Genomic DNA, 21,574 nt, shown 5'->3' with positions numbered 1-21,574 from the left:
TTAATTGTATGCTTCAGTGAGATGACACTGATAAGATAAGTGACTGCTTCAGTCACTTAACTGCTCATCTTTATTTATAGCTATATAACTGAGGACAGAAAGAAGGGAAGTGGATAGGAGAGAAAATAAATCCCGAACGCATCCCTATTAATTGCTTCTCAGTGTACTGACTCACCATACTCTTTACCAGAAGCTTTCAATTATTTCATTTTTTTAGGAAACATCTCTTTTAACTGAGTTCATCTACATTGCACTCCTGAGTTAGGCAGCCTGCCTTGCCTGGTGGCCAGCACAGAGAAGGGGGCACTACTGGGACCTGATGACCTGGCTAGTTTCTGACACCTGCTTTGGGCTGAGGTGGATTTGCTCCTTAGTCTAGCAAGGGAGCCCACAGTGATTAGCAAAGCCTTAGCCCTGACCTATTTTAGATGTTTGTATCTAAGCAAGTGAGTCACACATGGTACTTTCTGTTGCCTTAAATTCCCATAAAAAAGTTACCATCTCACATGATCAAAGACAATTTTCTATCAGACCTTCCAGTGTCAGAGGTGTGCCATAATGACTGACAAGATATAAGAAGTCATGAGTGCAAAAGAGCTAAAATTGTCTTTGTAAAGACAGGTGTTGCAGTGAACGTCAGACAGCTCAGGTTGACAAATTCAGTTCAGCTCACTCAAGAATCTATAAACACTGATATTGGCCCAAACTTCATCTGACTTTTACCGGCAGTAAAGTCTTGTAAAGGCATCAATGTGTTATTGGAAAACTCTTGGGAAGCATTTCAGTATTCTAATTCAATACCTAACCAGGAAATATAGGAGGAACAGGGAGAAAAAGAAAATAAATTAAAAAAAAATATGTTTTGAAACACATTAAAACATCAGCAACACCAGCATTGATGCTGCAGAACAGAAATAAACTGTGTCTGGAGGGAGTAAGCAGTCTTGGCTTGCCTGACACACTGGCACATGCAAGAGAGGCAAGAGGGATGGAGTGGATGCAGGGAATGAGGTGGTATTGCTGCCCCATTTGTAAATGCAGAAATGTTTCCACAAAGGTAGTGGGCTAATACTAGAGCTAATATAGAATTTTCTCCTGTTCCTTTTCTTCCCTTTGGCCTGTTGAACCTCAAAATCAGAAATCCTTGTAATATTCCATGATCCATGAGATGACAACTCAAGCTGGTGCAGAACATGACCAGAGCTATGTCATGGAAATCTGCAGCCACTGGAGCAGCAAGGGAAAGCAGGAGGAACACAGCAACAGGCTGCTTATGGGGGATTTCTTGTGGGTCATCTTGCTCGGGGCATCACCATTTTGGAGCTCACAGAATAACTGCCAGGTGGAGCCTAAGGACTGTGCTGCTGAACACAAGTCAATGAAGCTGCATAATAAAGCCTCTTTCTGACAATCAGCACAGAGATCACTGCTAGTAATAGGAAGGATTTCATAATAAAAATGAAACACTAAATTTGCAAAGTCTCCAGCAACAGGAATTTGACACATGCACTTAACATGTTTTGGGGGATGGCAAGGATGAAAGGTGGCTGAAGTGTTTCTTGAATTCACTTCTCACCCTGTGTAGCCACAATTTTAACAAAACCAATCTTTTTTTTTTTCTCCCTACATTTACGTAAATACTATCTGCACAAGAATACAAACAACAGTAAAAAAGTGGAATCTGGATGCAGGGTAGCTCTTTGAGGACTGCCTGAAGACATGCACGCAAACACAGTCCTGCAGCTTACAGCCTGTAGCTGTAAGATCACATCAGGCATGAGGAGTATAACCTCCTATGCCAGAGCAAAAAGCAAGCCAGTTTTATCTCCTGGTGATAGAAGTATAATACAATGCTTCACATGCCTTAAACTGCAATTTCTAGGTGTATCTATAATGCTTTCAATAAAATTCATTGTGTTTTTCTGCTATTGCTGGGAATTGTGGGTGTTGATAGTGTCCCATTCCTCTTGCCTTGTTGGTAATTTTCTTGCTCTAGCTTTTTCATTCATGTCAGGTTTGTACTAGGAGATGTTCCCCAGAGAAAGTTCACTGTTGAGCATCTGTGTTGTGCCTAATAAAATGTTGAGGTGTAAAATGTTTGTCACAGAACAACACTATGATGAAATACATGGAATATACCCTCCGAGCCCTCTTGTACAGCAGTAGGAAATGTATCTCCTAATGTCCTCTGAAACCTGTAAGCTCAGGTAAGGTACTGATTGCACAGGAAGGCAAATGAATGAGGATCACACCCAGGTTTCATCAAGCTCTGAAACAGCTTTTATTTTTATTTTATTTTTATTTTATTTTTATTTTATTTTTATTTTATTTTTATTTTATTTTTATTTTTAAGAGATTCTATAGTGCTCTGAAGTTGTAATTTTGAAAAATTAGGCCTATGAGGTAGGGCACTGTAGAATGGATCTGACTGGAAATCAAAACAAGATAAAAAAGAAAAAAAAACAGGGAACGATGGCATTAGTTTTCATTCAGGAGCCTTGATGACAAATGTAGGTTGGTGGCCACAAACCTGTGTTCAGCTCCTCATACAGTGCAACATCACCTTTCTCAGCAGTTACTTTAGCAATGGCTTTGTGTACCTTCTTATTCCTTTGTGAGGCACCTTGAGCTCTCCTATTTTCTCACAGTTGGAGGACCCAACTAGCTGCTTACAAAAATGATTTAATGCAAACAACGCTGCTCTTTAGAAGACAGCATATGTTCTTTCTAATCTCTGTTCCACCTGGAGTTCAGTTCCCTATACAGTGAAGGACAAAAAAAATCAACTATTTTTCAGAATATTTACAATGACCTGACATCAGATGTATTTATTCCAGATGCACTGCTAAGGGAAATCAGCCATGCTCCAGAGAGCTCATGAAGCTACACCTCTTTGTGATGGCAGAGGGTCCAGCTCACACTGCAAAACACTATTATGTGCAGACAGAATAGTAACTTCTCACCAGAAACACCATGAAAACTTAGAAACCCATATTCATCAACAGGTGGGAAAAGCATTTTTGACAGAACACGGTCAGACAGAATTTTTGGTACCATTTCAACCTCCACGAAGCTCTACAAGAGTGTGGAATGCATTCTTTGCTGCTGGCCTGTAGGAATCTGACATTTATTGTAAACAACAGAAAACATGTGGGAAAGAAGAAAGTGAAATCTTTCAATATTAACGACAGTTAAGACTTAGGAAAGTCCCATTGGTTATTATTTGTAGCAATGGTACTGGTCAAAGCTAGGACCTATTTTTCACTTTTTGAGGACAGTTGTTTTTAGTAACACAGATGTATGCAGTAATAAATAACTACTTAAAATCATTTAATGTAAAATCAGCCCTCGAAGAAACATACCTTGAAGTTTGCAAAGTCTACAAATAGGGAGTAGCCCACTGCATTTTTAAAATTAATTCATTTTTTCTTCATTAAGCTAACAGGCTGCCATGCAAGAACAAAATACAGTGCATGGTTTTGATTACAAAGTAGTCCTTTCCCTCGTGAACATATATAAACACTTAAATGACCTCTAAGTATTTAAACTTGTTGTATTCTGAATATACTTTTCTTAATATTACATATCTCACTCAGAGTTTAATTCTAGAAAAAATACTTTCTGTAAAAATATTTGTTTCATAGCCTGTTTGGCAGTAGGTAAAGTGCTGTCAGCATCAGCTGGAACAAAGGCAGAGGACTTGCAGCTCAGCATCCAGCACATCTGATGACAGCCTGGCAGGGAGAAAGGGCACATGCTCATAGTTCAGAATTTCCACTCCATGTCAAGCTCTTAATAATAAAATCCTTGGAATCCACCTGCTAAAGCCTTTGGTCTAAGAAGCATGCTTATAAAAGCCTCTGACTTTGAGGTCTCCTTTCTGGGACTAAATCACACTATTTCATCCTCTGAAGGAAAGCTGACATTAGTGGGACTTGGTGGGTACTTTAAAGAACAGAGTTTGACCCACTGGCTTAAGAAAAAAATAAAAGAAATAGGACTTGAAGGTTCACATCCATATCACTCATTGACAAACTGAAAGGAGTGAAATCATTGCCCTATGAAGAAAAATTAAAATTAGAACATTTTGGCTACAAGACCTATAAATCCACACCCACAAGTGTATGCTTTATATTGAGGACTTAAGTTTGTAGCAGTCTGGTAGTCAATCAATCCCTCAGTACCTGGTAGCTTGGACAGGTCAGGAGAGATGCACACTCATTCTCTCTAACTTTTTGTTAGAGATGGCAGAAGATCTTATATTCAACCACTTAGAATTTTTACTTTTAAACCATCTTTAAGCACTGAAGAAAATCATGCTGAGTGTCTGGCTCTAGATAATTTTCTAGGAGAAACTTTCAGCAGAAGTAATTCTCCTGGCTCCAAAAATGAGGTTAAGGGAGGCAAAAGCATTGTTTTGTCCATGTGGGCGCAGGAGGGACTAGTTCAGACTGAGGTCTGGGAGGCTCAGCAATGCAAACTGCTCCAACTGCCAGCTCTACAGCTTTAAAGCCCCAGCATGTGTGAGCATATCAATAAAAAAGTCCTCCCCACGACTCCAGCTGCTGGCTGTATCACTTCTGACTAATGAGTGGCAGAAGCAGAAGAGGAAGAAGACAAGTGGCAGGAGAAGGCAGCAGAAGTGCCATAGAAAAATGGGGGAAGGATGAAAGGGGAGTACTAGTCTGTAAGAGACTTCCACCAGCACAGGATCTGAGACCTGATCAACAGTCTGCTATCAGCAAATATCTGCAAAACCACTGATGGAAACAGCATGGCAGTCCTTTCAGGAGATGGCTCAAATGGCATGCTATTGCAATTGGATGCTTCAAGTCACCCACTACCAGAAACCTGGAGCTTTTACCCATCCTTAGATGGTCATGACAATGCCTTAGACATTTTCAGTTTTCCATTTTTAAAAACAGAGAAAATTAAATTAGACTACTATTAAAAGAACACCACGATTGCAAAGGCAGGTAATGAAGACATAAGAAATACCAGAGGCAGGTTGTGTGATGGACCTCCCTTTTGTCTCCTGCTACTTATGTGAGAAGATAGTGCTCCAAATGAATTCATTCTGATTCTATCAGAGCAGAGGATGGGCATTGTTCAGAATGTGAAAGCTGGTGGGTGGATGAGGGATTGCGAAGGACTGAAGGATGGAAAATGTGTCCTGGGTCACACAAGGCACTACAGGATGGTTTTCTATGGTTCTCATTTTGTTGTCATGAATTCAAAATGTTGCCCATTGCAAATGTAGTTACAAAGAGCTGGGTTTTGTCATATACAAAATTCTATTGTAATGTTAATGATCATATAAAATGCTTCCCAAGTTTTTAAAGGAGAGGTGATATTTTCATGAGATCAATGAAGAGAAGAGGAAAAAATCTCCCAAATTTTATGAATGCAAACACATGGGGCCTGGAACAGCAGCAGCAGTAAGTACAGTTCTAGACATAATAGGAAGAAAATAAACATAAAAATCATATTGTTAAAGACTGTCAGGAGAAATACTTTCAAAGAGGCCAGAGAATAAAGCCAAACCAAGCCAACTCTGGCATTATTTTGTAGTGTTGAATGTTTGACCCCAAAGGCTTGTAACTTAGAGATTGGCATGTAAAAGTCAGGTATGTGGAATACCATTCAATCACTTTTTTTTAATTCATGTCAGATTTTAATGATGAAAGCCCCAGAAATATTGATGATCTCCATCCAGTTTTGGTAGTCATACAGAAATCAGCTTCAGCTGAAATTATGTTTTATGGCTAAGAGACAAAAAGCAGTTGGAAACTGCAGATGCTTTTACCTAGCACTTGAAAGACAACTCTTTCTGTTGAAAATCAAAAAGTTTTGTTGAGGAAAGGAAAAAACAGCATAGCTATTTGTTCTACTGTTTGGTAAAATAAACAACATTTTCCAATGTTTTTCTTCCAGCATTGTGCTGAAGTTAATTTAGTATTTTGTTCTTGCAAAGGGAGTTCAAGAATCAGAATGAAAACATCAGTGAAGAGGAAACATACAGGAATGAGAATACCTTTCTTGTAAGTATCTCCAAAGTCTAGACCTACACAAAAGAAGGAGCTTACCAAATTGGTAAACCATATTGCTAAATTTGGAGAATCTGAACATTTTGCTGGTTCCTTATTATATAGTTATCAAAGGAGAGAGCTTAAACTGTTTCCCAAAGGCATGGATGTAACATGGAAACTACTGAATCATCTTCTAGAACTTCTTCACATCTTTCATATCTGGATCTAGAAAAACAAAGCATAGACTAAAAGAGGGGGAAATAAAATAAAACAAAATAAACATAACAACATTAGCAATAATAATGATAATAACAATGATCAGAACACCACCACAACCAATAATAATAATATTACCATGAGAAAACCTTCGCACAACACATGCTATATTTTTTTTATTCTTTATACTTTGCTTCTCTGATACAAATACTGTCAATATGCAGTAGGTATATGTAAGGTTTTCATTTAAATAAAAGAACACTTCAAGAAAAGCAGCCCTGGGTATTGTAGGTGCTCTCCTTGCTAGTGTTATCCCCATAACTGTAGAAGTTATCATTTTAGCATTAAAATTTTCTAGGCTTAGGATAATTTCATAAGCTCTCTACAGCATGACAAAGGAAACGTGACTTAAAATCAGAAAGCTATCAATCACTCTTTTCTAACACTTACATTAGAAAATTGTAATAAGGTGTGGTATTACATTTTTAATTGGAATTTTTCTGGAGGAAAATAAAACTAAAAAGAACACTCCCCTACATCCTCCCTACTATACCACTTAATATGCTTTGCCAGAAAACATGTTCATTTGTATGGCTTGGATTCTATCTGCAGCTGATATTCTCTTTAATCAAAAATGCTGAACAGAATCAAAGAAAAAAATGTTGATTTATATTTTATTGCTCATGCTTTATCTTTCTCACTTGCTTGAAAAACCTATTTTCTGCACTTTTAACAGATCTTAAGATGTTGACACAAACATTTGTATGCCTATTCTACATACAAATACCTTGTATAAGTAAATAACAATGCATGCACACATATGCAGGTATATAAGTATACAGATATACAAATTTCAATTATTTTTAAAAATACATCAAAGAAAGTTACTATTGTTATCCACCAGCTGTGACCAGAACTGTCTCTTCAACATGATGCATTTAATGAGACATTATGTTAGCATTTCTCGCTCTCTGTTTTGCTCTGAAAAAAAAAATCTAGTAAGCTGAAATCAGTAAGGGAATTATGTAAATAAAGTACCAACCCTGATGAAACAGCAATTAGATATCTCAGCAGCTGCGTACGTCCGTTTATGATAGATGATTAACTAGCAAATTGTTTGCATATTTGTTTTATGGAGCATTTGGCAATTTAACTATTAGCTATGAAGGTTTAACCAAAAGTAATTAAAATGCTTAGACTAGTATGGATCACAGCTGGTACTGTTTTAGAAGACTTATAAAGTGCCAGTATATAAGAACTACCTTAAAGCAAAGGGCTATATCCACAGACTGGTGTCCATGTGATGTGAGCAAGTACCATGCTGGGCACCTAATCTGCCCACTTGATGGTTAGTGGGCACTCAAAACACCCAAGTTCTTGGTTCTTCTCCAGTCTGAGGGTGATTTGAACCCTAACACCTATGCCAGTAAAGTCACCTTAACCTTTTGTCTTTTTAATAACCTATGAGGAAAGATAGATTTGCATGAGGCCAAATTTGAGAAAGCCTCTAGAGCTTCACAGGCAGTTCTTGGCTGTTTGAAACTTGGATTCCAGCTCCAGTTTAATGGATATCTAACATAAATAGCACAGTTACAATGCTGCACTGACACGGATCATTACAATACAGAATTCTCTCTCTTTTACCTAGTGAATGTGGAAATTTTAGAAGGAAGGAAGGCTCCCACTAAAAGAGTGGGAAATCTTTTGCAGTATGGTTTAAAATCTGCTCAAAAAGGAACTTGTGTCTTGTTTTCCTGCAGTTTGGGTAAATGCACTGACACCTGAGCTGTTGGAAAAAACAGGCAGGCTCTTCAAAGCATGACTGGGGTGGTTGAAGATGTCATCACCCAAAGATTACTTCTGATGTCATTGAGCCAGTAGAATATAATTGTTAGTTGCCCCTTTTTGTGTTCAGTGTAAAATGAATAGATTCAAGCTCTAAAATCACACTTAACACTAAAATAGATGAGGGTTTTTGTGTATTTTTATTCACCAGATGCTGTAGCACGGAGCATCTACCAGTGACAGCTACCTAAAAAGCACATGGATTGCTCTGAAGGTAGGTACCTTCAGGATCTGACTGAAGTGAGCATGGGGACTCATTCTGGGCTTTAAGACTTGTGAAGTAAGGTAGCATGCAAGCACCCTCAAAATGCCAGGCAGTGGAAGAATTTAATGAAAATTTATTCTAAAGTTGAGAACGCTAGACTTGAGGAAGAAAATCTTAACACTTTGAACACCAGGCCTGAGAAAGACACATCCCTCTGTTCTTCCTTGGCCTTTATCATCATTGCCTCTGTCTGGCCCTTCCCCAAACACTGAGGCCCTTAATGTCTATGAGGGTTTATCTCTCCTCATACCAGAGAGAGAGACTGAAAGCCTCTTCTGGAATGCAGGAGGAGAAGACATCCAACTATCTTTGAGAAAGGTGTTTCTTCTTAGGCAGGAAAGCTTTCTGAAGTGAAACAAGCTCTAATCTCCTCACTATAAATCTTCTGAAAAGGGTGTCTACACTTACAAGACTTCTCTGAAAGCCTTTTATTTTTTTATTGTTCAGAGGGTCAATATATATTTCAGTTCTGCTATTACTGTACTTCATTATTTAAATGAGAACAGGTACAGTGTGAAAGGAGGCAGTTTGTCCCTTTCTATTGTGACAGGCAGCACACAGCAAGGGAAAAGCTGCTCTGCATAAGACAATTTGCATCAGTGAGTCCCAGCATATACACCCTGTGTCCCTGTATTTTGCTGTAAGAGATGGGCTGATGATTCTCCATCCACCACGCAAGCCCGTCTTCTCTTTATCCCTGACTTCTTTCCACAGGCCCACTTTCACAATCACTTTCTCCAAGCACTACACTGCAGAGACAGCCCTTTTTTTCCAGACACAGCTCTGAGGCATGAGCAGATGCCAGGATGGAAGGGTTGCCCCATGTACCTCCCCTGCGTGACCACCCTGTATGCAGACAAACCCAGAGCAAACATTGATCTGCTGGTGCAGATATCCAAAGAGTTTACACAGCTCTAGCTGTTAATTACAGACACAAGGCTTATGTGCTCTTTAGTGGAGAACAAAAAACACAAGCATAAGCTCACGTGTAGCTGCAGCTGCACTGCTGTGGATATAGATGTGTATACTTTACAGATGCACCCTGCCTGCTTCTCCCTGCCTTCTGCCTTGCTCTCCCAGACCCTCCCTCACCTCTTCCCATCTGAAAGGAGCCATCTGAGCTCAGACTGCAAATGTTAAATTTATAAACATTATTTTTGAGGTTTGAGGCAAAACAGAAATGAGCTCATGTTCCCAAAACCATACTGATTCACCAAGCTGACATAAGTATATGAGCCCATACAAGCCTAATTTTGCTGTGAAAGTAAGCAGTGGAGTTTAAATAGCAAGTTGCACCTGGCCAAAACCCCACTGCTTTTACTTCCTTGAATTTCCAACCACAAAACACATTTTTCCAGTTAACTTGTTTCAGCAGCAATCTCACTAGCCTCAGAGTTAACCTGGAAGAGTCATGAGAAAATAGAGAAATATATTGTTTGCTCTGTTTGTGAAAAAATACTTTCCAGGAACAGTATTTCCTCCTCTTCCCTCCTCTCAAATTTTTCCAGCCTGTTGCTATGCTGGCGCTGTGTGTATTCACTTAGTTTACACCATAAGCTGCCTGTGGCAAGGAGCTATTATTTGTACTCCTCTATAATGCAGTCTTGTCACTATGGACATAGCAGCCCATGCAAATAATCATTGTTACAGAAAGCTAACAGGGTAGATGAGTAATTCATCAAGACAATCATTGACTCCCCAGTGAGGTGGGGGCAATGCTTTTAAACCAGCTATAATTTATTCCAGCAAACTTCATGATATCTGGCTATTGTTGAGGAAAAATGGAGAAAACTTGAGCACATCATACAGCCTGTGACAGAACTTTAAATTTTTTTCCATAGGTGAAAAGAATAATTTCCCCCTTTAACCTGTTGTGGGTCTTTCTGTGACAATCATCAGGTGAGATATCTGTCTTGCAACAGTGCTGGGGGACTGGAATGCACTGTGGGATACTCTGTTATGACAGATTCCTATAAAATATCAGATTAATCAAGTTTTGCCTTTCCCTCTTTCTCATTTTTCCTGGCTCAGTGCACAAGATGATGATGATTCCAGCAGGAAAAACAGAGGAGAAAAATATGCTTGAAGAGTTGCCTTCCTAAATTAAGCAAGATAAAGAGGTCACCTGAATTTGTTTGCTTATCTTTAAATAAAGAACTCATGAAATCTTAAAGAGCAGCTTTTGACTGTAAACAGTGACTTTGCCTATTTAATGCATCTTAAACATCTTACCCTGCCTCCCTCCACCTCTGGATGATGGGGTGGCTACCCAGGGAATATGTGCAGGGCCATTGCCTTCCTCAGGCTCTGAGCTTGCAGTGGCTGTGATAAACCAGCTTCTAGCCAGACTGGCTGGAAAAAACCCCCAAACAAACAAAAAAATGAAACCAAAAGAACCACAAATAAGCAAACAAAAAATCCAAACCAACAAACCCACCCCCCCCAAACCAAACCAACAAACACATCCTCCCCCCGCAAAAGCCCCCAATAAACCAAAAAAAACAAAAATAAAACATAAAAGTCTTCCTGATGCATGGAAGCAGTGTTGGGTGTCTCAGGGTTCTTTTGCTGGCTCCTCACCATGCACTGCTGGCCCCACTGCTCTCTCCCTCTAATCCATGCCTATGGTGCAGCTTTGACAAATGCTCAATCACTAGCACTAAAGATCCTGTGAAATGATTGTCTAAATTCAGGAGAGAGCCTTAAAGTCTTGTTGTTTCAAAATGGTTTATTTTGATGCTTTTTATTTGCCATCTGGGTATGAATTTCCAGTCATGCCAGCAATTGCAATCATGAAGCCTATATTTTTTTTTCCTAAAATGGGACCTCAGGCTGCCATTAACAGCTTCTTTACACAGATGAGACATTAAGAAAAATATCAAATATTTTAAGACATGTAATAAAATCTCAACAATTGCCAGCATTTTATGTCACTTGTTCCCTTGCTGTCCTCATCTCTTCCTGCCTCAAGAAACCAGTTCCTCCATGTTAGATAAGAAAGCCAGGACACATGATATCCATCCAAAATGAGAGTGCATAAACACATTCTGCAGCACAGGCCAATCTCATTTCATGATCTTTAATAACAGCTCCAATTTAGAACATTTGAAGTGTAGAAAATGAAGAGTAAACAGTAATATTATCTTCTGATTAAAAAATGCTCCAAATGTACTTTTATTTTGAAAGGTCCTTCTTTAATGTTCTAATGTTTAAGCTTTAGAAAATACTACATGGCAGTGTACAGTAGTCCTACTGAGTGAAGTGTAAGATATCAAATAAATAATTTTGGTTTGACTAGGAATAATGGTCCAGGTCTTTAACTATTGCCATAATAGACATAACAAATAATCTTGATGGTTTAGACAAATTTATTTGTTTGTTTTAACGAAAGATTACTTTTTCAATAACATATCAGCTTTAACCTGAAGTTGCCAAAAAAATTCATTTGAAAGAAAGTATCTGAATTTTCTTTGAAAGATCAAAATTCTGGAAACCAAAAATAATTCTTTGATTGAGTACATTTTTTTATGTGAAGAAGTCTTTTAAGCATTTCTGTTTGTATGTGTACCTGTACACAAATTGTTACTGTTTGCCAGTTTATTCATAAAATAAGAAAAATAAAGTAACTGTTTATGTATTGCTGTGATGGGAATACCACAGAGCTGCAATTAAAAATGGGAGTCCGACTGTAGTGAACGTCACAGTACAAGAAAAGTCTGTCTTCACTCCAGGACACACAAAAATGTAGATACCAGTTAGAGAGAGAGAAATAAGTTAGGGTGATGAGGTCACACTAAAACCCCCAGAGTTAAGCAGAAAAACAGGAGTCTCAGCTTGCCACAAATGTGTTTTTCAGGATGTATTTTCTAATAAATGGCTTGAATTTACATTTTTATCCAGTACTGCACATACCCCAAAACATGTATGATGTTATGCAATTTTCCCAATGAGAAGAAATATTTTAAAATAATTACGTTACCTCAAGATACTGTGACCTGCAACAGTGGATGCAAATGGTACAGTTTCCAAGATTTCAAACATTTGAAAGAACATTTGCAAACCTTTTGTGAAATGGCTGTCCTTGAGAACAGAAGGTAGCCCCCTGTTCTTACAATTAGCTGAATATTGTATGTACATCACCATAAAACTTTGAAAGGATTGGGATCAACTTATTGTTTGACAAAGCTAAAGCAAGAATAGTAATCAATCCCCTGGCAATGAAAATTTTAAATTTAAAATAAGCTTTACAAAGCCTTTGAACCTTCAAACACTTTATCCTTAAGAAATTAATGGGTCCCTGAAGAAGTCTTATTTCCCTTTCTGTTTCAGTTATATATACTTCAATTACATTAATCAACAATGCCGCAAAATAACTGATAGAGACCAACCTCCTAGAAAAAAATTCTTCCCAATGCATCTTTGCCACTTCTCCACTTCCCCCTCCTCCCCTCCTTCCCCCCCCCCCCCCCCCCCCGTTGATTTTAAAATGCTTGGGGTTCTACTGAAAAATTGTACTTTTTGGTTTTTAAGCTCTATTTATTCTGGCTTAGTTTTGCTGTTGCAGTAACACCTCCCTCCACTCCTGACCTATTCCTTCTCCACAATTTCTGTTGACTGTGGCAACACCTGCGGATAAAAGCTGCCCTATGTGAGAGGTTTTCTTCTGCTGAACCTGGAACAGCACCGAAGAGTCTTTCAAATATTTCTCTCTTTTAAAGGCAATTGGAACTTTATGGAACATTTTCTTTTTCCTCTTAGGAACAATTACTGTTGTGGTCCCCAAGCTGCCATGCCAACCTCTGCCTTTGGGCAAAAATGAATATAATTTTCAAGTTTCACTACATCAAAAACTCCTAGAAGTGACCTTCCTTGTTACAGGTATAGATAGCGAATGCCTTTATTGTGTCTACTCCTAAATCCCATCATAGTTATAGTTTCAGTCTAGCTCAGCTTCTCCCAAACATAAAAAAGCCAGTCTGTGTGAACTGTTGACACTGTTTTCCCCTCTCAGTTCCTTTGCTCTCCTTAAAAACCAAGAGTCTAAAAATAAATGTCTCCTAGCTTCAGTCCTCAGTGTGCTACTCCTCGCAGGGCTTTGTAAGGGGCTCATATTCACCATCTAGCATAATTTTGTCATTCTTGTGATACTTCTGCTACCATTACCTGGAAGCATCACTGCATAGAACCTGGATGCCTGTTTGTTAGTATTTGTATTATAAACGGCCTACTTAGGGGGTTTATATAACTCAGAGGTAAGAATTTGCTTTTGGCTGAAAGCTATTAACTCTCAGCCAAAAAGCAGAGTTTCGTTTAATTTGACGTAAATAAAACTGATCTGCTGTGACAGTTCTATTTATATCAAGGGACAGGCTTTTGTATTTAGATCAGCTTATCCAGATACCATGTATTATGGTGCTGGCAGACAGCCCTCCGTTCTAGGTCAAAATTCTTGCACTTTCTAGCACAGAAGAGTGAAGGGGTAACTCTAATGTACAGTGAGACAGACAGACACCAAACTGATTCTCTATGCTTCTCCATGGGATGCAAGAGGTTCCAAAAGTGTCATGATGTGCCCAAGGCAGTAAAGAAAAATTTGGCCTTTTCCTTGCCTTTCATGCAGAAATATGTCTTATTGACTTGGAAAAGCAGATAACTGCCTGATAAGGAGAACTGACCACTGCATAGCCACTGCAATTTAAATAGCAGCTTCAGTCCTGAGTTTCCTGGGTACTACTGCCTTGAAGCCGCAGTGGGGTGCAAAGGAGAGAAAGAAAGAGACATTCTTCTTGTACATTTGTGTCCCATACAGTCTTGACCATGTTGAAATGGCCTGATTTATCTGAATTTGATGACTTCATATTCAAATTTTGTATGCTGTTACCTTTTTGCTTTTTGCTTTCTTTTGCACTAATCTTGCATAATTTGCTTTGTACATACATTCAGATGTCACTGTGTCTTTACTGTATTTGCCTTATATAACGCATCATGCACATACATTTATCTTCTAAACCATGATGAAGAGAACTATTGATAAATGCCTTTAAGCTAATTCATTAACATCATCAAAAAGTAACATTAACAGACTGCTAGTGGAAAGAAACATTTGTTTGGGGTTTTTTTCCCCAGAAAGCAGCAAAAGCAGTTTTGTGGCTGGACATAATTATGGATATGGGTTTTATACAAGATGGATATTTAATTGCTGTATTAAAGGCAGTGAGTCTTTTTTTAAAGAGCTATTATTTAGAATAAACTTCTGCATGTCCAAAACTGGCTGCAGCCATCTTAAAAAACTGTAGATAAGAAGTGTAAGTCAAAGCCCTGAAATTCACACCACTTACAAAGTGTAGCCATCCTAAGATGACTGCTGATGACAGGTTATTTTAAATTTCTGTATCATTATAAAAGTTAAAGTCCTTCACCTCATTTTTCTGTTATGGTGTAGAATTTCTGACATTTTAGTGAGGAACCCTGTTTGATTTATAAGTGGAATTCAGTGGTTATCTGCTATGATGAACACATTTCTGGTTTCTGTACCGATTTCTGTCTGTAGAAAATAAGTTATCAAGTAAACAAATAAGAGAGAACTGCACAAGCAGCATAAACCCTAATGGCTGGAAGGTCAAGTGCTCAGAAGACCTAGACTTGCCTGGTGACAGTAAATTACTCCCTGATGTTTTCCAGAAGTCTACAGATAGAGGTATTCAAAGCAGGAAAAAAAGCATTTGGAGCAGGACTTGTGGCACTTATGGCACAGAGATGTTCTGAAACAATAACTTCACCACAGACTGTACAAACAGCAAGAAACAAGATCTGTTTATATCTCTGAACATAAGAATAAGCAGAGACCTGAAGGTGATGGCATAAAGGCTTGCAAGGTATTCACCAGTAATAAATCTGCCCAGTGCAGGACATACAAGGACAGATGCACAGCACCTGCATGAGACAGGCTTCTTGATCCAGTGAAGTCAGACTGCCTAGGGAAAGCTTTGGAGCAGTAGATAAGCCAAAATGTTCAATAAAAAATAGATATCTTTGATAGCAAGATCATGAGTGAGACAATGGGGCCCAAAAACCCTTTGGGAAGACCCACCAGAAGGCAGAGCAGTGCAGGCTGTTCCCGTGCCTTGCAACAAAGAGAAGACAACACAAGGTAAAGGAGAAATCTTTGTGCCTCTGGCCCTACCTGGGTTTAAAAAAGAAATAGTATTAACCTGTCCAGGAGCTGAAATATAGTCAATTCAAAAGCCCATAAAGCATTCATTTATCCTGGGCTTTACAGGGTGATTTGTAAGACCTTGCCACAGCCTTGAGACTAGATGCTGACCACTGCAACTTCCTGGGACTTTGATGCAATAATTTACAGGACAGATTTACAGGGCAGCCACAAGGACAATTTAACATCTTTTCTTTTCCCTCTGCTGCCTGACTGGCATTTCATGCAGCTCCCCCACTTCTCCAGTTCAATTGAGGCTCAATCCACCACTGATTTATGTGTGTATAAATCAAGAATGAGATCAGAGGCAGACCTTTTGTATAAAAGGAAAATCCATTTTTATAGCTTGAGCAATAACAGTAATTATTAATAGGCTTAACTCAAAACCTGATGTGCAGACCACAATAATACTGTGAAATACAGATTTTGGATCTAAATTTTGTGGGGGAAATGATCAAACCTAGCAGATAACTAATAGTCTTAAAAGAAAGGACAATGGTGGTTTAAGATACTCTGACAGTTCCTCTATCCCTGTAAAAGCACTGGAATTGGTCAAAGAATGGAATTCGACCTTCTGCTTTCATCTCTGTAAAAAATTTCTTTTAAAAAAGAACAAACTTTTCTTCCTTCTGCACCAAATCACCTGATTTTTCTGACACCGACAGTTATACTAGCATGTGCTTCCACTTTCTCCCATTTTTATTCCTAGACTACCTCCCACTCAGCAACTTTTCAACATGGACTCAGGTATGTGGCAGAGAGAAAAAGTAAGAACTCTAACTGCTTTGCAAAAATTGTGTTTGCTTTTTTGTTTTGTGTTTGGGTTTTGTTTTTTTTTAATGTTAAACCTGCATCAACCAATCAATCAGCTCTGAATTATATGGTCTTGGAAATAAGAAAGTATGTGAGAAAAAACCATGGAGGGGAAAAAAACACAGGATTGCCCAGAGAAGGCAGGCCTTATGATGTTTGGCTACATAATGTACAACACAGAGTTTACTCCTCTATAGCTTACCCTGCCATTCTTTTGGTGTTTCTCACCTCACCTGCTGCCCTTTGGAGCTCTTGCCCCACCTGTGCCCTTCGAGGGAACAGAGTGTTCAGCTTGTGATCAAGCATTTCATGTTAACTGCTGTGGAGATGGACAGTGCAACAATACATTTTCTCCCAGGATTTCACCAAAGAAGTGTGTTTAAGCAGCCTGCTGCTATAACCCATGGAAATTCAGTCAGTCCCTCTGCCTTTGGAGTACAAAGGTACTGTTTGCCTACAGCAGCTAGGGCCTGAAAGCAAATCCACTTACCTAGGAATAGGGCAGTTGAAGCCTAGTCAGAAGTTCATAATTTCCTTGAAACATTGTCCCACAGCAGAGAAGATGTTGCAAATGTTAAGGAATACATGGATGTTGAATGCATGCCAGTGGCCATTAGAGCCCTGTCATGCCATCCTCTATACTTGGTAATTACTAGCACCTTTCTTGCCAAATATCCCTCTCCAGAGGGATGTGCCTAATGCTTGGGCACATTAGGTTAGGGCTGTAAGAGAGGCCAAGGACTATTCCTAGCAGGTATAACAGAAAAGACCCTCCTGTTGAAATGAAAACAAGAGTTCAAGCATGTGGACCAAGCAGCACTAAGTCACCAGGTCTTGGACTCAGGTGCTTGATCCTCTTCCATTTCATTTACTAGTACAGATATAATCAAAATATTAGTAAGAGACGACTATCAAATGAACAAAAATAACCATCTTTTTTATCAATAGGATTACTATAGGAAACTTCTAGGTCATATCACACCATCATTGATAGTGCAACATTTATCTCCTCTTTGCATTTGCTTTTTTTCTTTTAAACATAGATGCAAGTTTAAAGTTTAGTAAAGAGATCCTGCTTAACAGATGATATCCTGTCATTTTTGTGCTCATGCTGCAGCCCAGTAAGAAAGTGATACAAAACACTAAGGGCACACGTGTGGTGATCTGCCAGCCTTCAGGTCACCAGCACTTGTTCATGGACCTCAATGGATTTTGACAGCTTTCAACTCTCTCCTATTCCAAATTTTACCCTACAGAAAGTTTGTAGGTCAGCTGTCTGCAATATATCTGGTATAGTAAAACAAGTGAAAAAACCTGGGGCTTGTGGCTTTCAGACTCTCAGCTGGTTCTGAGACAGCTGTGAAGAGGTTCACAGCGAACATGACACTTGCTCTGAACTGAAAGGATTTTATCCCAGGTTAGGACTGACACTGCTGACCGACAAAACAAATAATTAATTAATCTAAATAAAATATAGCCACTATTGAGTGAGCGAATAGCTATGAAGGTGACTAAAGGAAACCACAACCTTACTTGATCAGCACATGGATTTTGGGGGGAGAAAAAGCACAGCTCACATAGTCTACTTTCTGAGCAGAAAATCCAAACTATTGCAAAAAAACTTCTCCCACTAGTTTAAAATGTTACAGGACTGTTCTGGAAGGGCACATGTTATATAATTTGCACAGCAGAAGTAGAGCTAAGTCATCTTTAAATAGTAACCATTTTAAATAGTGTCTTCATGGACTGTTTTCGGTGTTATTTTCACAGCAATAATGTCTGCATTCATAATTACAGTAGCAAGTTCAAGGCTTCTGGAAAATGAGGGTGAAAAGATAGAATAAAAGATTGCATGTGGGGAAATGAGATTGAGGGAGTTACTCAAGCACTGAAGCAATAATATATTCTTATATTAATCTGAATAATTTCCTAGTTCCTATCTTAATATGTAGAATAGGGAATTCTGTGTCCCTAATGTACTGATTTGGTCAGAAAAATCACCCACACTGTCTTATACAAAACACTGAAACAGACAGAACTAATTTCCATTAGTACTAGCATTTTTCCCCCAAAGCATCTACTTACTATGCTCTACATTGTCCTCTTATTGTCCTGGATATGAATAAATCATTAGCCTTATTTTATTAATGAGGCCTAGCTAACAATATTCCCAAACTGGCTGTGCTCTCATATCTTGCAGTATTATAGAAAGGTGCATTCCATGCTTTTATTCCCATACAAGGAAAATCTGGAAGCTGCAGTGAGATGATTATGTAGTGTTCCTTGTCAAACGAGACCTGTTCCAGGCAAAGCTGGAAGGAAGAAGTCAAGTCTGGTTTCTCATTTATTTTTCTTAAGCCCTGCAAATTTTGCTGATTTCACAGTTTAGACTTCGCATTTACAGTAGGTAGCACTCTTTATCTTAAATATTATAACGAAAGCCTTAAGCATCCTTGAGCACTGATAGGTATTCCTGGTCCCTGTTACAGACCTGGTATTAGAAGCTGTTGTAACTTGACACATGGGGATCAGCAGCAGTATAAAAAGTTCTGTGCCAGTGTTGGGAGTGCTTATGTTTTCACATGAATGAAGGGAGAATGGCAGGGTCTTCCCATGCCCTCATTACCCCTTCTCCCATGCCAGTCATTTAAACACCTTTTGGTTGCACAGGACCAGGCAGATGTACATAACCGCCTCCTGTTTGCAGAGCTGGGCAAAGGTGAACTTGCTCTGGATCAGAAACTGCACAAATATACATTTGTATAACTAGGGCACAGTGCTGGACTTCTTTTACTTTATGAATCTGGAGCCACTGCTTTTTTCGGGCCACAGGCAGAGAACTTGCATCTGCCCATACTTGCCCACAGAGACAGAACAAGTGTGCCTAATAAAAGGGTCAACTTTATTCTCTTTCAGATCAGTCATAAGATGTAAGCAAAGGAACGTCAGGCACCAGTACTACAGCATCTGGATTTTCTTCTAAAACAATATTATTTCCTTCTTATGTTAACCACCATCCATGACTGATCAAGCTATGGACCAGTCCTACCAAGCAAGACATCAGTGTGTGTGGCTCCTCAGCTAGCCCAGTGCCAACTCAGTCCCAGTACCTGTGCACACAACTAGAGTACAAAAACTGAGTCAGCTGGCAACACACAAAAGATGTTAAAATGCCTCCCTTGGCCATGCTGCTTTGCAGGGCTAACAGGAGCAAAGAGCTCCAAAGAGCTAAGTCACCAATATGGCAATGAATACACCAATGAAGCAAATGTGCTGAGCAGAACTGCAGGTTTTGTACACTCTTTTTGCACCCCAACCTGCGCTTCATGGCATTTTCCTTCATTTTTGTTACCTGTTTGTTTAAGGAATCTCTTATAGTACAGGCTGTGAGGAAAGACTAATGAAACAATTAGAAGAGATTGAATGTGTGACAAAACAATTAGAAGAAGCTAATGTAAGGGAAGTGAGGGACGGAGAGAGATGGAAAAGTAGAGTAAAACATAAGAACTGTGTTGGGTAGAAGATAGAAACTGATGCAAAGAATACATTACTCAGGAAGCTGCTGCACAGACCACAAAACCCACATAGGTAGTATAAAACTAGAATTTGAGTTACACTTTAAGATGAAATGGAAAGCCAAAAGTCTTGTATCAACAGCTGACCTGCTGTCCTTGTCTCTGATGTTTCTCTACTTTAACTCAGCAACAGGCATACCCTGAGATATTTCATTCTGGCTTCTGACCTCCAAATTGATTTACCACAATATCTGCCCCACCTGAGTGGGTCACAGTTGCATGAATGAATTTCTCTCCAGCTATTACTCTCAGCTCTTTGCATATTTTTGTGTCAGTTTTTGACCTGAGAACAAAGGGTTTTCAGTATATGTATTTCTGCCTCTTCACTATGTTTTAGAAAATTATCATTGCTGCTATTTACTTGAGCTATGGTTACACACACTCACAGGGGATCTAAATTACATACCTTATTCCCACAACAAGCAAATGGTCCCTCTTGCCTTACTCACTCCTCAAATCCAGATACTGTTGAGAATGGTGCTATATAAATACCTAGATGGATAAATAAGAAAGATATTTCTTTTCTCCATATTCTGATAGGAAGGCATCTGGGGAGTGTGCATTCCTTAGTAGTTTCTCTTTGTTTTTATAATAAAGTATCTTTACCACTTCAACAAGAGAAGATGAGAGATATCTGGTGCCAATGAACTCTTGTACTTCCTTAGAATGCTGCAGCGCTATTGTTTTTAATATTTAAAGCTGCAACGTTGCCATGTAACTAAGGAAATAGCTTTTTGTGTTTAAATAGTTCATATCTTGTTGGAGTCCAAGTACAAGAAGAATTTCTTTAGTATGTTAGAGGCCTACCCTGACTTGAAAAGTTTTTTGTTAACCTTTGAATGTGTTTAAATTGCAGGATTTGATTCATTCAGGAATCATGAAGAACTGAAAAGTAATGTTTTTTTTTGTTTTACTTTTCTATAAACCTATGTTAATCTTTTTAATATATTTTTCTATGTTGGAGAAAACCTTCAATTTGATATTGGAACTCTAGTTTAGTATTTCATAATGATGGCTTCTAAAAATATGTGTTTCCTTATAAACCATTTCCTTCTGCAGTCCTGCAGACTTTCAAAACTAGTCAGTATCAGAAATAAAAGCTTTGTTTGTGGGTATCGGCTACTTGCTGCTACTTTAGAGTTGCTCATCTTGCTCTGAAGGGTGCTAGCAGTCTTGGAGATGACCTACAGCCTCTTTGCCTTCTGTGAGGTATTTTCAGGGTGCCTTTAGCTCCAGACACAAAAAATTAATTGACTGTTTCATTTCCATTCCTTTTTATTGTGCTTGAATGTATGTTTTGTTCACTTTCTAGAACAGGATTGTTCATATGATTTCCTAGGCAAAATTAACTCTGTTAGCCCAGTGTCTTGTCTTCAGAAAAAAATAACATACAAAAGTTTCTTCTGATTTCACCTGATAATACCTGAAACCTGTTATCTCCTGGAATTGTGTGATTGTACATTGATGGTTCTGATAGTGAGATCAAAATAAGACAGAGGTTGAAAAAATACATTTTTGGTGTCAATTATGAAATAAACTGATTTGAGTCAGTCACTGAATTACTGCAATTTTCTGCATGTCCTGGCCTCTCAATGATTTTTATTCCAAACACAATAAA

Source organism: Pithys albifrons, chromosome 7 (genome assembly GCF_047495875.1).
Source record: "Pithys albifrons albifrons isolate INPA30051 chromosome 7, PitAlb_v1, whole genome shotgun sequence".
In the NCBI taxonomy this organism is placed as follows: Eukaryota; Metazoa; Chordata; class Aves; order Passeriformes; family Thamnophilidae; genus Pithys; species Pithys albifrons.
Note: the sequence above shows the minus strand (reverse complement) of the source record.